This window comes from Aptenodytes patagonicus, chromosome 22, assembly GCF_965638725.1.
Source record: "Aptenodytes patagonicus chromosome 22, bAptPat1.pri.cur, whole genome shotgun sequence".
In the NCBI taxonomy this organism is placed as follows: Eukaryota; Metazoa; Chordata; class Aves; order Sphenisciformes; family Spheniscidae; genus Aptenodytes; species Aptenodytes patagonicus.
The window spans coordinates 97,521-110,838 of NC_134970.1; the positions used below are offsets into that span (position 1 = coordinate 97,521).

The 13,318-nt window shown below is 39.3% G+C and overlaps 1 long non-coding RNA gene across 3 annotated transcripts in view; it reads right to left on the reverse strand.

The window, feature by feature from the left end:
• Nucleotides 1-1,053: 1,053 nt before the first annotated feature.
• LOC143169997 (uncharacterized) overlaps nt 1,054-13,318 on the reverse strand; it is a 124,675-nt gene continuing 112,410 nt past the window's right edge. For all 3 annotated transcript variants that reach the window (XR_012996987.1, XR_012996986.1, XR_012996985.1), the window contains exon 4: nt 1,054-1,540. This is a non-coding gene — a long non-coding RNA (uncharacterized LOC143169997). The remainder of the gene's footprint in view (nt 1,541-13,318) is intronic.

Here is a 13,318-nt window from a genome sequence, read left to right on the forward strand (position 1 = left end):
GTGGAAGTGTGTAAGATTAGGACATGCATGTATTAAAGGGCTCCAGATATTCTCTCCCCTTCCAGAAACTTACATTTTAGGGGTTTCTTAAATCAGAAGACAGCATTGGTCCTCCCTGGATTTCCTTTCCAGAAATGTGTTCATTTTCCCTTGAATCCATACAAATTTCCCATGTTCACAACATTCTACAGCAACGGGAAGAACAGTCGTCATCTCTTTACTCTGAGAGTGGCTTTTGTTGCCCCCTACTTCTCATGTTGCAGAAAGCACGCTAGCATTACCTTTGCTATGTCTCTCATGACTTAACAGAATTCTATCAGATCTCTCCCTTTTTCCCCATTATTTTACTCCTTTCCAGACTAAAGTGTTCCATTTATTAGGCTGCTTCTGCATGAAAAATAATTGCATACTCTTCATTGTCCTTCTTACCCTTCTTTAAACCTTCTCCAGTTCTACTATCTTCCTTCTGAAGCAGTGGAATGAGAACTGCACATGTGTGCACGGGGAATTTTTACAGTGACAGAATTTATTCTGCAAGTCACCTTGCTTTTTTTCACCATTACAGACTAATTAGAAGCAAAAACCTCCAATGACTATTATAGGTATTTCTCCTGATTTTTAATCGTCAGCTCAGAGCCAATTACTATAAATGTAAAATTAGGCTTTTGAGTTTTTTTGTTGGGTTTTTTTTTTAATCCTGGTGCATCACTTCACATTACCTACACTGACCTCTATCTTTCATTTCATTTGATACATAATGTAACAACATTCTCCTGTAATTCCTCAGGGAGATTGAAGACTAGAGACTTCCATGAAAATGGAGTCTCCTTGCTATTTTCCCATTCCCAATCACTTACGAATGCTGATGAGCATTCAAGACCCCTGCAGGACTTCCTGGAAATTGACTATCATCACATCTTGTTGCCTACCTTCTAAACCATTCATTTCAATGTATAAGGACTCGACTCTCATAGACCATGACAGCCTAGCAGTTTCAGTACTGAAATGTGGTTTCTGAAATACATCATTATGATTTTGATACAATTTCAGACTACAAAATTTTATATTGTTTTTATTTGGTTCCATTTAAGTGCATTTCCCATTACCAGGCTTTCACATAAACAGGATTTTGCACACTAATTGTTCAGCAATAACTACATGACATTTACTCCAAACAAGCAAGGTAACAAGGTGGCTTATTCCCGGCTCTGCAGCTCTGTCCTCAATGCTAAAGGCTTCTATTGAAGGATAGCCTCGGTATGCTGCAAACGCAGAATTCAAGAACGCCGAAGAGAAGTATAACTAGGGAGAGTTCACTCAACGAAAATTTGTTGTATTTTTAATTCATACAGTTACGTTACTTACAGAACTTATGTAATTAAACGCTTTAGCAAGAGAGATTACTACTGTATGTAGTTATAGTTTATATAGCAACATTAAATATTTATAGCTATGCAGTTACAGTTTACCTGTCACCAGAGTAAGTTCAGTTCATGGAGACATCACACTAAGGACAAGTGAAATTTTGCTTGATAGTCCCCTAAAACAAGAAGAAAAAACTTGCTATAGCAGTAGATTGCTTTTGTCACTAACTAGAATAAATAGTAAATTCCCTGTTTATAGTCAGAGAGACTGAGGAATAATTTTTACTGAAGATAACTGGTTTTACAGCTGATTCATAAATCTGCAGATTGCACAAACTCTGAATTACACTTTGTCAGTAAGTGGAAACTAATGGTGTCTCCCCAGAGAAAGACACTTGTATTCCTCCACAGCCTACAGCTGTAGTTCATATACTGTGGCAGAAAGAAAGAGGAAGGGAAAGAGCAAGGGGAAGGGGAAGGGGAAGAGAGGAGAACAACAGGAGAGGAAAATGAAGAAGAATTGTGGAGTTCCTCCGCTTTCTCTGCTCTTAAATTTTGTGAGGAAAACAGATTACATAAAGATTATGAATCTCAATTCTACGCTATAATTTCACACATATTTTTGTGAGGAAGTTAAATCATTAAACAACTAAATTCATAAAAAATAGTGATATCAAAATTTACCAGTGTTGCCAATAACTTCCAGGGAATTTCCTCTCTCAGCTGATGTAAATAATCATAGTTCTGCTGAATTCTATGTGTCTTCACTTTAAATCTTTCCAGACAATTTTAAATCAATGATTGAAACACCTAAGTTTTGCATGGTTGATCTCAACTGTGGAATTTAGAACCATGTGCTAAATTAAATGTACTTGCAACACCTGGGGAACAAGGCACTCCAGAGCAATGATCATGCCACGTGGAGGGAAATTTAACTGGCTCCGTCTAACCAGCAAAGACTACCCAAAAAGTGACAATGAGGCTAGAGCATATCTGAAATCTTACAGCTCACTGGGAATTGGGTATTTTACTCAAGTCTGTAAGGAACCATGTAGGATTGACAGCCTGGAACCACTCTCTCAATAGTAGGCACCCCCAGCTTCGTTTTCAAAATTCTCTATCGCTCCCATTCATTGGTGTCATGGTTTAACCCCAGTTGGCAACTAGGCACCACAAATTAACTCTATCCCAGCTGAAACCAGGAAAATTGGAAATGTGGCAGTGAACGCAACTGCTTGCACTACAGCACACTGCACTCATTCCCTACACTGCCTCAGTTTTTATTGCACCTATCCAGGAAGCAGGAGGCACAAGGTGAACTCCTTCTTTCTGTAAAAACATAATAACGTGTATCTCCCATCTTTTGAGAGAGTGTTCTAACCACCAACCTGTTATGTTAGGCATGGGCACTAGTGCAGAGCAGAGCAAAGCAAAGCCCACCCCACTGTTTCTAAGGACCTCTAACCTGCAGGCCAGTGTTAACCATATCCTGAGAACATTTGTTGGGTGCAACCCCTTTGGGATCACGAGAGGTGTTCGCCACATTTCTAGAATCTGATCCGATTTACCTACTGAGAAGCTCAGGGAAGGCAACCACTTCATTTCAGAGCCTCTTGGCTCTATGTAATAAACAGCTAAGCCTTTCCAAGATTGCTGTGTCTCTCGGGACTTAATTAACTTTAAAATAAGAGTAAGATGACAGCTGATGATAGTGCAGTAGATACACAGAGGTTTTTCTACATTGCTATTTTAAAATTAGGTGACCAAACTTAGCCCTCTGATTTTTCTGAACTTTGAATCTGGCTCTTTATGTAAAGTCTTTTGAATATGAAAGACCACGTACAAATATCACCTGTTATCTGGGCTGGATGGGAGGTGATATTTTTGGCAGCATTAAATTTTTATAGAACTTCTTTATGCCCAAGATTCCTTAGTGTTTATTTTGTAGTTATGTGTCCGTGTCCTCTGGGAGTCTTGGTCTGAGAACTTTCTGCCATGGTTTTGTTTGGTATTTGAATTAACATTCAGTTTCTTTTTTGTGTCATGGAGTCATGCCCCCCCCAAGACTGAAGTTTGGATTTCTTTACCCCTCTCTGGAGAACTTATCTGACATTAATCCCCTGAGCGTATAGATTAACGATCCTGGCATATTCAAAGCCTAAAATTTGAAAACAATCAAATGAGCAATAAAGGTGAAACATGACACTATCCAAGAATGTTACATTGATGGATCAGCTGGCAACATTTCAGGAGCTATATGGAATTTGTTCTCATTTCCTAGTGGCAGTCAGTGAATCTTATTTTTCTTTTAAAGGGAATGGCTATAGAGAATTATTTGCTAATGCTAGATGGCTAAAATACACCAGTCTATCAAAAGTTGAACCTGGTGATCTGCTACACTGCAGTTTAATTTTGTAGAAGGAAAGTCACTGTTCCTCAGGATGTTAAATCCTCAGAAATGCCACTCTGTACTTCGTTTTTTCTTGCCTATAAGGATGAGTGCAGCCTTTAAACCGAGGCAATGATCCTTTGTTTTTCTAAGTGGAAGACACTGCAGAATTCCCTTCATTAAACAGTATATGCAAATAAGAAGCATAACTTCAGAGTATCCAGAAAAAAAGGAACAAAAATCCACGGCTGCTGTGTCTGGAGGGCTGCAGACCACAGAACCACTTCACCCACAATAAAAAGATGAAAAAGAAGTAAGACTGCAGCAACCTGTGATACATAACCAGATATTTACACTTCAGTCTAATAATTTTTGAAGAGCCACAGGTCTACTCTAGACAATAGACTCCTCCTTTACCAGAAACAGCATCCAAAGAAAACCAGAGAATGCTGTACATCAGGTTTACTATCCTTAACTTCCTTAATTGCTCTGACTGCATCTGAAATTACTCCATGTTTTACACTGCTTACTGTTCTTACTTTTAAGAATTTCAAGGGACGTTGAATACTGTGAAATGTGATTGCAATTGTAATAAAAATAAAAGCAATACCTTCAAAACATTGTCTTAAACGTCTATGTAACAGATGCTGATGCTTTGCCTTAAGGTTAAAATGGATGCATTCAGCATCTATTACTGAGTCACCATGACAGAGATTAGAACGTTATGTTTATGTTTAGATTATCTGCTATAAATGCATCTGGGTGACTGTCCTGGGATTAATTTGATGAAGTCTGACATTTGTGTACCATCACCTTATTGTTATCTGGTCCTCACAGGATTTGTTGGCAATTCCGTAACTACCTCCCCCATTGAAATAAAGGAAGGGAAATACGAAAATGGAAAAGGTCAGACTTCTGAAGTAGTCTTCACCATGAGCTTAACATTTACATCACAAAAATTAATGGAATAACTGTAACCACAGGCACACAAGATAAAGGACAGAAGCTCTTTTTCCTTTGTGAGGTGAGAAGCACCTTCTCACACAGAATCTATCACCAATTCTTTTCGCAACTGCATGAGATTTATTTCCCATTCTCTTCCAAGATGCCAGCAACCCAGCCTCTAGCTAAAGTTTGCTAAGACAACTATTTTTGACTTCTCTTGATAAAACTGTTGCATCACATTCTAAACACTTGCTCTTTGCACTGTGACGAATCATAGAATCACAGAATCATAGAATGGTTTGGGTTGGAAGGGACCTGGAAGATCATCTAGTTCCAACCCGCCCACCATGGGCAGGGAAACCTACCACTAGACCAGGTTGCTCAAAGCCCCATCCAACTTCACCTTGAACACTTCCAAGGATAGGGCATCCACAACTTCTCTGGGCAACCTGTTCCAGTGTCTCACCACCCTCATAGTGAAGAATTTCTTCCTTATATCTAATCTAAATCTACCCTCTTTCAGTTTAAAGCCATTACCCCTTGTAAAAAGTCCCTCTCCAGCTTTCTTGCAGGCCCCTTCAGGTACTGGAAGGTTGCTATAAGGTCTCCCCAGAGCCTTCTCTTTTCCAGGCTGAACAACCCCAACTCTTTCAGCATGTCCTCTCAGGAGAGGTGCTCCAGCCCTCTGATCATCTTCATAGCCCTCCTCTGGACTCACTCCAACAGGTCCATGTCCTTCTTATCTTGGGGGCCCCAGAGCTGCATGCAGTACTCCAGGTGGGGTCTCACAAGAGTGGAGTAGAGGGGGAGAATCACCTCCCTCGACCTGCTGGTCACGCTTCTTTTAATGCAGCCCAGGATGCGGTTGGCTTTCTGGGTGGCAAGCACACATTGCTGGGTCATGTTGAGCTTCTCATCAACCAACACCACCAAGTCCTTCTCCTCAGGGCTGCTCTCAATCCATTCTTGGCCCAGCCTGTATTTGTGCTTGGGACTGCCCCGACCATGTGCAGGACCTTGCACTTGGCCTTGTTGAACTTCATGTTCAGAGAAACAGCAGTGTGCTGGAGTAGATTTGGGGTGCTGGAGATGTATACAGGTTTACAGTATCATGTCTGCTAAATAACTAGGAAACAAAATACTGCCAAATTTTCATCCAGCCTTTACTGGGACACAGTATTAGTCCACATATAATTAAATGCAAAGCTATTCTGACTCTGAGGTATTCAGAGAACAAAATCTTCTTAAAACTACTGGGCCCAAATAGATTGACTGTTACTAGTATTTCCTTTCTCATTATGCCACTGTTGTCAGTGGGAGTATGAAACATTTGTAGCTTAATGGAGTTTGCCTTCTAGTGAACTGGAAGCTTACCTGCCTGCCATGAAGTCCAAAGACAGTCATGCTATCTATTTCACTGAGGTGAAACTGGACCCTGAATTCTGAAAACTGCAATATTTTGTGTGGTTCTGACTACATATCAAATATCCTCAGCTTCCAAAATCCACTTTGCAACAGGAGGCCTTTGAACAGGCACTCAGTTCTGTATGTGTCAATCAATCCATGCTACATTCAGAGCCTTTGTACCATTGTGTAACTGTGACATTTTAATGTGTGCAGATAAAACATCTGGATCCTTTTGGTTTGTTACTTGCATCCACAAACCAAAAACTGCAGCAGAGCACTGTATGCCTTTAACAGAGCGGGGTGGGGATAACTTGTGGCTATTTTAATTACATCAATTTAATATGGGATTTTTTATATGTATCAATTTATGTCAGCATGGTGTGAAATAGTTCCAAGGGACAGCCTGAAAATGTGGTACACTATCACTTACATCCAAAAACATAGTCATCTTACTGTATGAAAAGACTGAAAAGGGAAAAGAAAAAAGGCCAGGCCTATAAAGGAAGTCAAACTCCAATGAATAAGCAATGCTGCTTCATGGAGATCCTCGAACAAAGTAGTGACACGATCCGGTGCTCTGAACATAGATGATGGAGACTGACAGACCTCTATGACCTTGACAGAAATTACAAAATAATGGAGAAATTGGAGTAAACCCTCCTACATAATGGCAAAAGGTTATCAGTAGCAGCCCAAAAAAAGACATCAAACACACGATAGGGTACTAAATGCAATCTTATCCACGTAGCATCTTTAAGTCAACACCTACAGTTGTCTACGACAGGCAAACTCCGGCCAGAAGTTCAGGCTTATGTCCTAGGGTCAAGATAAAATTTAAGTAAGAAGCGACAGCTTGCATGCTTTTTTGATAGCTGGGAGCTAATGTGGAGATACTAATTTAGTTTTCAAACATCCTCGCTGAAATACACTCAATGCTAAATTTAGAAGTGTCCTTGAAAACCTCAGAAGTGAGGAAATGAGCAGGAGTAAATAGTGCCTCCCTTTTGATATCTAGGTTCATGGAAGCTTTTCTGAAACAATGACAGTTAGGTAACAAGATGCAACCACTTACAAGATGTTACCTGTTGTGAGGGAAAACTATGGAGAAACACATCTTGCTTTTAAAAGCTTTCTATTCTACTAATTTACTCAGAGATGACAGCTTGAAAGAATATGGTCTTCTGAAAGTGCCTGCTGTAGAGCACAGCCGGAGAAATACATGCAGAGATCTAATTTCTAACATAAACACATTTTACTCTAAAGCTGTTCGAAAAGTTAGACAAATGCTGCAATTTAGCACATCTCTATCTCAGTACAAAAGAATTCTAAATGCTAGAAAGCTCTCAGAAGATATTACACAAGCCTCCTCTTCTCAGAGAAACTGGAGAAAGTCACACCTGGCAACTCTCCCAAAGAAAAGTTTTGGAAGTCCTCTTTGCAGCAGGTGAAGGAAAACACTAGTTTAGGTAAGGAATCTGTCACAGATCTGACACAAGCTCCAGCATGATAGAAGAAGGCATGAGACAAGTTGTCTATGAAAGTGTTTGTAATGTCAGCCAAATCCATTCTTCACATTGCATGAGCTACAACAGAAATGGGCAAGGTCCAGTTTTGCAAAGCGATGCATTTTGACTCTGATGGTGCCATGGTGAACATTTCATTTTAGTGTCAGCTTTATAAAACTTAAAATCTGAATTATCTGTCTGCTGTTTCTTTTCTGTAATAGTTTCCAGCGTGGCCTACTGGCTTTAACAATCAACATATCTGCCACTTTCTACGGGCGCTAATTATCACTTCCTTCTGCAGTTTTACAATGCAAAACAAAAATCTGAGGAGAAAAAGTAGCTTATGAAGTCCACAACAAGAATAAGTTTTAATATAATGCATTGGTTTCTTCTCATTCGATTCTAGTGAGGACAGTATGATTCCAAGAATGTGTTTGGTCCAAAAGTTTCAGTGACACTGAAATCCTAATCTTTAGAAAACACTGGAAGATGAACTTTGACTGTATAGACCTTTAAATAAAAATAGCATTTTTACTAATGTATTCTTCCCAAGTGCCTGCTTCTTCCTAGTATGTTTCCCATCCTAATACTGTATGTTTTTGCAGCTGGCAATTGACACTGCCAATGAGCCTTTATGTTCAATGTTATTTAATATATTCCCATCAGAAAGCTATTTTTACTATTCAATTTCAGTATCTTCTTGAAGTGTCTTGCATATAATGTTCATATTTTAATTTGCATTTTTTCCCATAGGATAAGTAAATAAAGATTCAAACAACAATATTGAAAGAATTTAGGCCTGTTTGCTGAGAGAAAGAATTTTAAAGAATGCAAAACTGCTTTGTTTTACCGAAAATAAAGGAAAAAATGCAACTTTATGTTTCAGACGACTATACTGGAGATGACTGATACAGAACCATCATAATGGGACATTTGCATTTAATTTTCTAGGTATGGGAAAAAACATGCTCAGTTATCACTATAAATGGTAGGATGAAAAGTTCTCAAAAGATTGTCCCATTCTATAGAACAATCTCTTAAACAGCTACAGCTGGCCCTTCAAGAGGCAGTCTGTGTGGATCTGTGTGCATGTGCCATTTTTCCATGAAACTGGCATTTCCCGGCCTAGCATTACATGCTGTGGCTAAACCCATGCCACCCTATTTTCCCTTAATGTTTCAGCAGCATGCTTGCAAGGAATCACACATCACATAGTCCTGTGTTCTGCTGTCACGCTTGCAGGGTGATGCAGAGGGAACCTTCAGGCTTGCATCTGGAGGAAACACCAGCCTGTTAGAGGGCTTAGGACCATTCTTTGTGCCAAGGGCATTTCAGTTCAGTGCTCTCACAATCCTTTCTAGATTTTCATACATATAAAACTCAAAACACCTAGCAAGTTGAAATCAGTTCCAACTGAGAGTACAGCAGCGGCACAGACTACAAATGGTTCTTTCATTTACGCTTCAAATATACTTTGCTCACAAAACTGTAATTGGCATTTTGTCCATATTGCTCACAAAGTTCACAATAGCACGGGCTGTGTTTGAAGAGTAGATATCATTTACATATCTTTGCTCAGGACATATCTGCCATTGCTGCATTACAGTAAGATGTAAATTTCCTTTCTGCGATAGTCTACCAAATAAGCATACTCTGTCCCTTCCCCTGGACTGAGAAAATTTTTATTCACACACAACCAGTATAAAAATACTGTGACCTCTTTAACAATCTTCAAGCCAATACTTTCTGCTGAATTGGAAAAATAATCTTATGTGGCTACAGAAATAATGTTTGTGTTTTATCAGTGTTGTTCCCGCCAAAGGCTGGATTATCTGTTTCACATCCATTTAAACACAGGAAGGTTATAACAGGGCAGACAGCAATTTGGACTTTATTGGCTGGGAAAACTGACCTCATAAATCTGATTTGATACATCTGTCCTTTCGGCTGTCTGCATATATGCCCATGCATCCAGTTGGCCATGTGCCTGCTCAGTGGTAGATCAGCTTCTGTGGCTACTGCACAGAGGATTTTCCATGTCCTCCTCTCTGCTACAAAAATAAATATATTGAAAGAAGTGCAGAAAGGAAGACATGTTTATGGTTGGTTGTAGGTGCTTAAGAGAGACAATGTACTGTCATGATGAACCATCAGGAAGCCATTCAAACTACCTAGAGCAATGTTGATTACATCTATCCACCGATTTCTGTAAGCAGACACTGATATTACTCTCATTGGCATACTTTCTAAGTACACAGGAGAGTCTATGAATGGAGTACTTCACAATGTTGCAGGCCATCTCACATCCCAAATACCTTACAGCTCCCACTTTAACAGCAAAAGATTGGTATGTACCGCTTGAACCAAGTTAAAAATACCAAACTTTCAAAGACACCAAGTTTCAAGTAGGGAATGAAGGATCAGAACTAGCACTGTATAACTACAAAATAGGTATTATGATGTAACGATTATACCAGGTACATAAATTTGCTGAATTGCATTTACTAGAGTGAAATGTTTCAGTTTGTTTATCACCAAAGACACATGAAGTCTGTTGTTCTGCAGCACAGTGCAGATACATAATAGTGAGTTTTTTGAAGGGGGTCACCAGCCATCCCTTTTTCCTCCAGTGTTCTGGTCATTCTATGATTTAGGACTATCTATACAGGCGTACACCATGTGTTTTCCATCAGTAAACCAATTTAATGTAATTAGTGAATACAAGAGAAAGAAAAAAAAAGAGAACATTTTGTTCATTGCCTTTTCAAAATGAAGATTGTCAATCTATTTAAATAAAAGTCCCTATACCAATAGGCAGTTTTTAAAACAACTCATACTAGCTCAAGAACATGTTCTCTTCTTTCTGTCAACTTCCACTGGTCTCTAGAAGCCTTGATGTGGAACTTCAGAAGTGCTGCTATTATACTCTACCTGGAAAAGTGACACTATGTGATAGAAGTAGAACAAATTAAAAATTAAATAGTCATTTTAGAATGTTTCCCTCCTGCCTTAGATTTTCTTTTTCGATAGACACATGGGTAATTTCATGATTGATAAACATTTCTGTTCCAAATGTCTGACTTAGTTGCTAGATGCATATAACAGCAGTAAAATATATACCTAAGCCTGGCATCTGCACTGATTTATGCTTGTTTCAGGCACTGTTGTTTAACTTCATAGGGGGAGAGTAGAGGATTAAAAAACAGATTAGCCTGCATACTATGGATGGATTTGGCAGTCCAGCTGCTTAGAAGGAAAGCAAAGAATAGGCTCATGCTATTGATCCAATTTTCTGCTATGTGCTGAGAGGATGCAGCAGTTTGATCTGTTTTTACAATGACTCCACTTCCCAACAGCTCTTCTAGTAGTGCAGGATAAGATAAGAAGATCATGGGAACAGCAGCTGATAGAATAATCCACCCATTGATTTCTTCTCCCTGCTTACTCCCTGTGTTTTAATTGAATTTTGTGGTTCAGCATTGGTTTCAGCCTGTGCTTTCCGAGTCAACTACAGTACAAAGTAAAGCAATGGGAAAAATCAAATTCTTGAATTTTGTCCAAATGGAATTGGACAAAAATAGACTCAAAGATTCTCATTGCAAATTTGACTCTGGAATGAAGGTTGTGTTGGGGTTTTTTTGTTCTGGTTTGGGTTTTTCTCCTTTTCACTCAGCTCTTCCTTGCAATAAGGGCAATGTGAAAAGGAGAATGCTGGGAAAGAGAAATTTTCTTGTTCCCAGCAAGCAGGTTAAAATATTCAGGGAGCTGGAGGTTTTGAAGAACTCACTTTTGACACAGAAGTCACAGAAGAAACTTAGCAGAGTGGGACAAGTTGCTGTCAGTCACCTCTTACACAAATACTTTCTTTGCCAGTCATGCTAGAACTTGGTTTGCAGTCTCTCATCAAAGCACTATGTAAATACTAATAATTTAAATGCTGGACATCTAAAGGCATTACAACGTTAAATATAATTCTAAAAGAAAGGGAGACATTTAAAAATAAGAGATGAACAGTTCACTCCCACTCCAGCACTGGGCAGAGTCTTTACATGCCCTGCCTTCCCCGGGCTTAAGTTAAGCTTCAGTCAACTAATAGTGTTTTCCACCACCTTAAGAACACAATCCTGCATCACTCTTTCTTTCTGCTTTAACTGCAGAACGACTTTAAGAATTTAGGAGTTAAGATTTACAAACATGGATGATGACTTGTTTGACAATTTACTAACAACCAAGACTATGGATGATAGGCTCCAATTCAGTATCTCCCTATTCTCCAGCATCCCATGCAAACTGCAGGTAACTAATGCCCTTTGCTCTTCAGCAGAGCTGTCACAAAGGCACGGTTTCATTCCAAAAGGACAGTGTGTGAACAGTGCTGTATACTTTTTCAAAAGTTCAAGTGGCTAAGGAACTGATAGGCCATATGCAAACAGAAAATACATGATGAAAAAAAAAAAGGCATGCACACAACTTTTCACGCTGACCACAAGGTTGTACAATGACTTAGGGCCCTCTAAAGAGCTGCATGCATAAAATCAGGATCAGAGCTGAAGAATAAGGGAGGCACTCTTTGAATATCCTGTAAGTTACCCTGGACTTCCAGAACTCCTTAGTAACTGTTCTTTATAGGAAAACATTAAGCATGTGTCTTACGTGAGATTTAGAAGTTTGAGTTCTGCTCTTAATATAGTAACACATATAATTCCTAGGTTAATTTCCAAGCAGAATTAGTTCACCCATCTGATGGCTTGCATTTGGAATGATACAAATGATACAAAGGCTTATGGAATGACAAATGCAATGTAAAATTGTATTTTCATGTCCTGAGGAGAATAGTAAGAAGATGAAAACCCAAAATACCAACTCTCCCTTCTTGCATAATGAAGAATGGTTTTAAGACATAATGTGGTTCAGCATTTCAAAAGAATCACAGCGTAGCAAGGAGAATGGTGCCAAGACACATAGCAGAATGACAGCAACTCATGCAGCGCCAAGCCTTTAACACTACAGATCTTGGATATTCATGCAGAAGCCAGGCATGATGGAGATGCCACAAGGCAGCTACACGTCCATGTCTAGTCACCGACTACACTGCATGGTCTTTCAGATTACAAGAACGAAAACAAAATGAGGCAAGAGCCTTCAGCAATACTGATTATCTGCACATTTTTCTAAAGAGCAATCATAGGACGGACAATCAAAACCCCTTTTTATGGCAATGACTGCTCTAGTCTTATCTTCTTCATGTTTGGAAAGAGGATATGACATGTGCATTGCATTAAGGAAAGGAGGAATAAGATCGATATCCAGGTTAGAACCAGTAACTGTCTCTCATTTGGGGATCATCTGGTCTAAGTGGGGTTCTTCCTGCCATCCAAAGAGGGCCCACATGAGTTTCATAACCCGTGAAAACACATGCCTTCTCCCACTGCTTCCAGAACAACATTCTCATTGAAACACTCTGTACTTCACCAGACCGGAGGCAGTGCTGGCAAGGTAATTAACCCATTGATTCCAGGTATAAAATACTGTGCAAATCTTGTAGGGGTAATATATCCACTTCATCCGTAGTCTCCAATTCTTCAATAGCACGCAAGTTTTTGTTTGTTGAGCACTACATGACCGCATTATATAAAGCTGCTGCTAGCAATATCAAAACATATTAAAAGTTTAACTAAGACAATGTGTTTCAGAAGAATTTGCTTTCT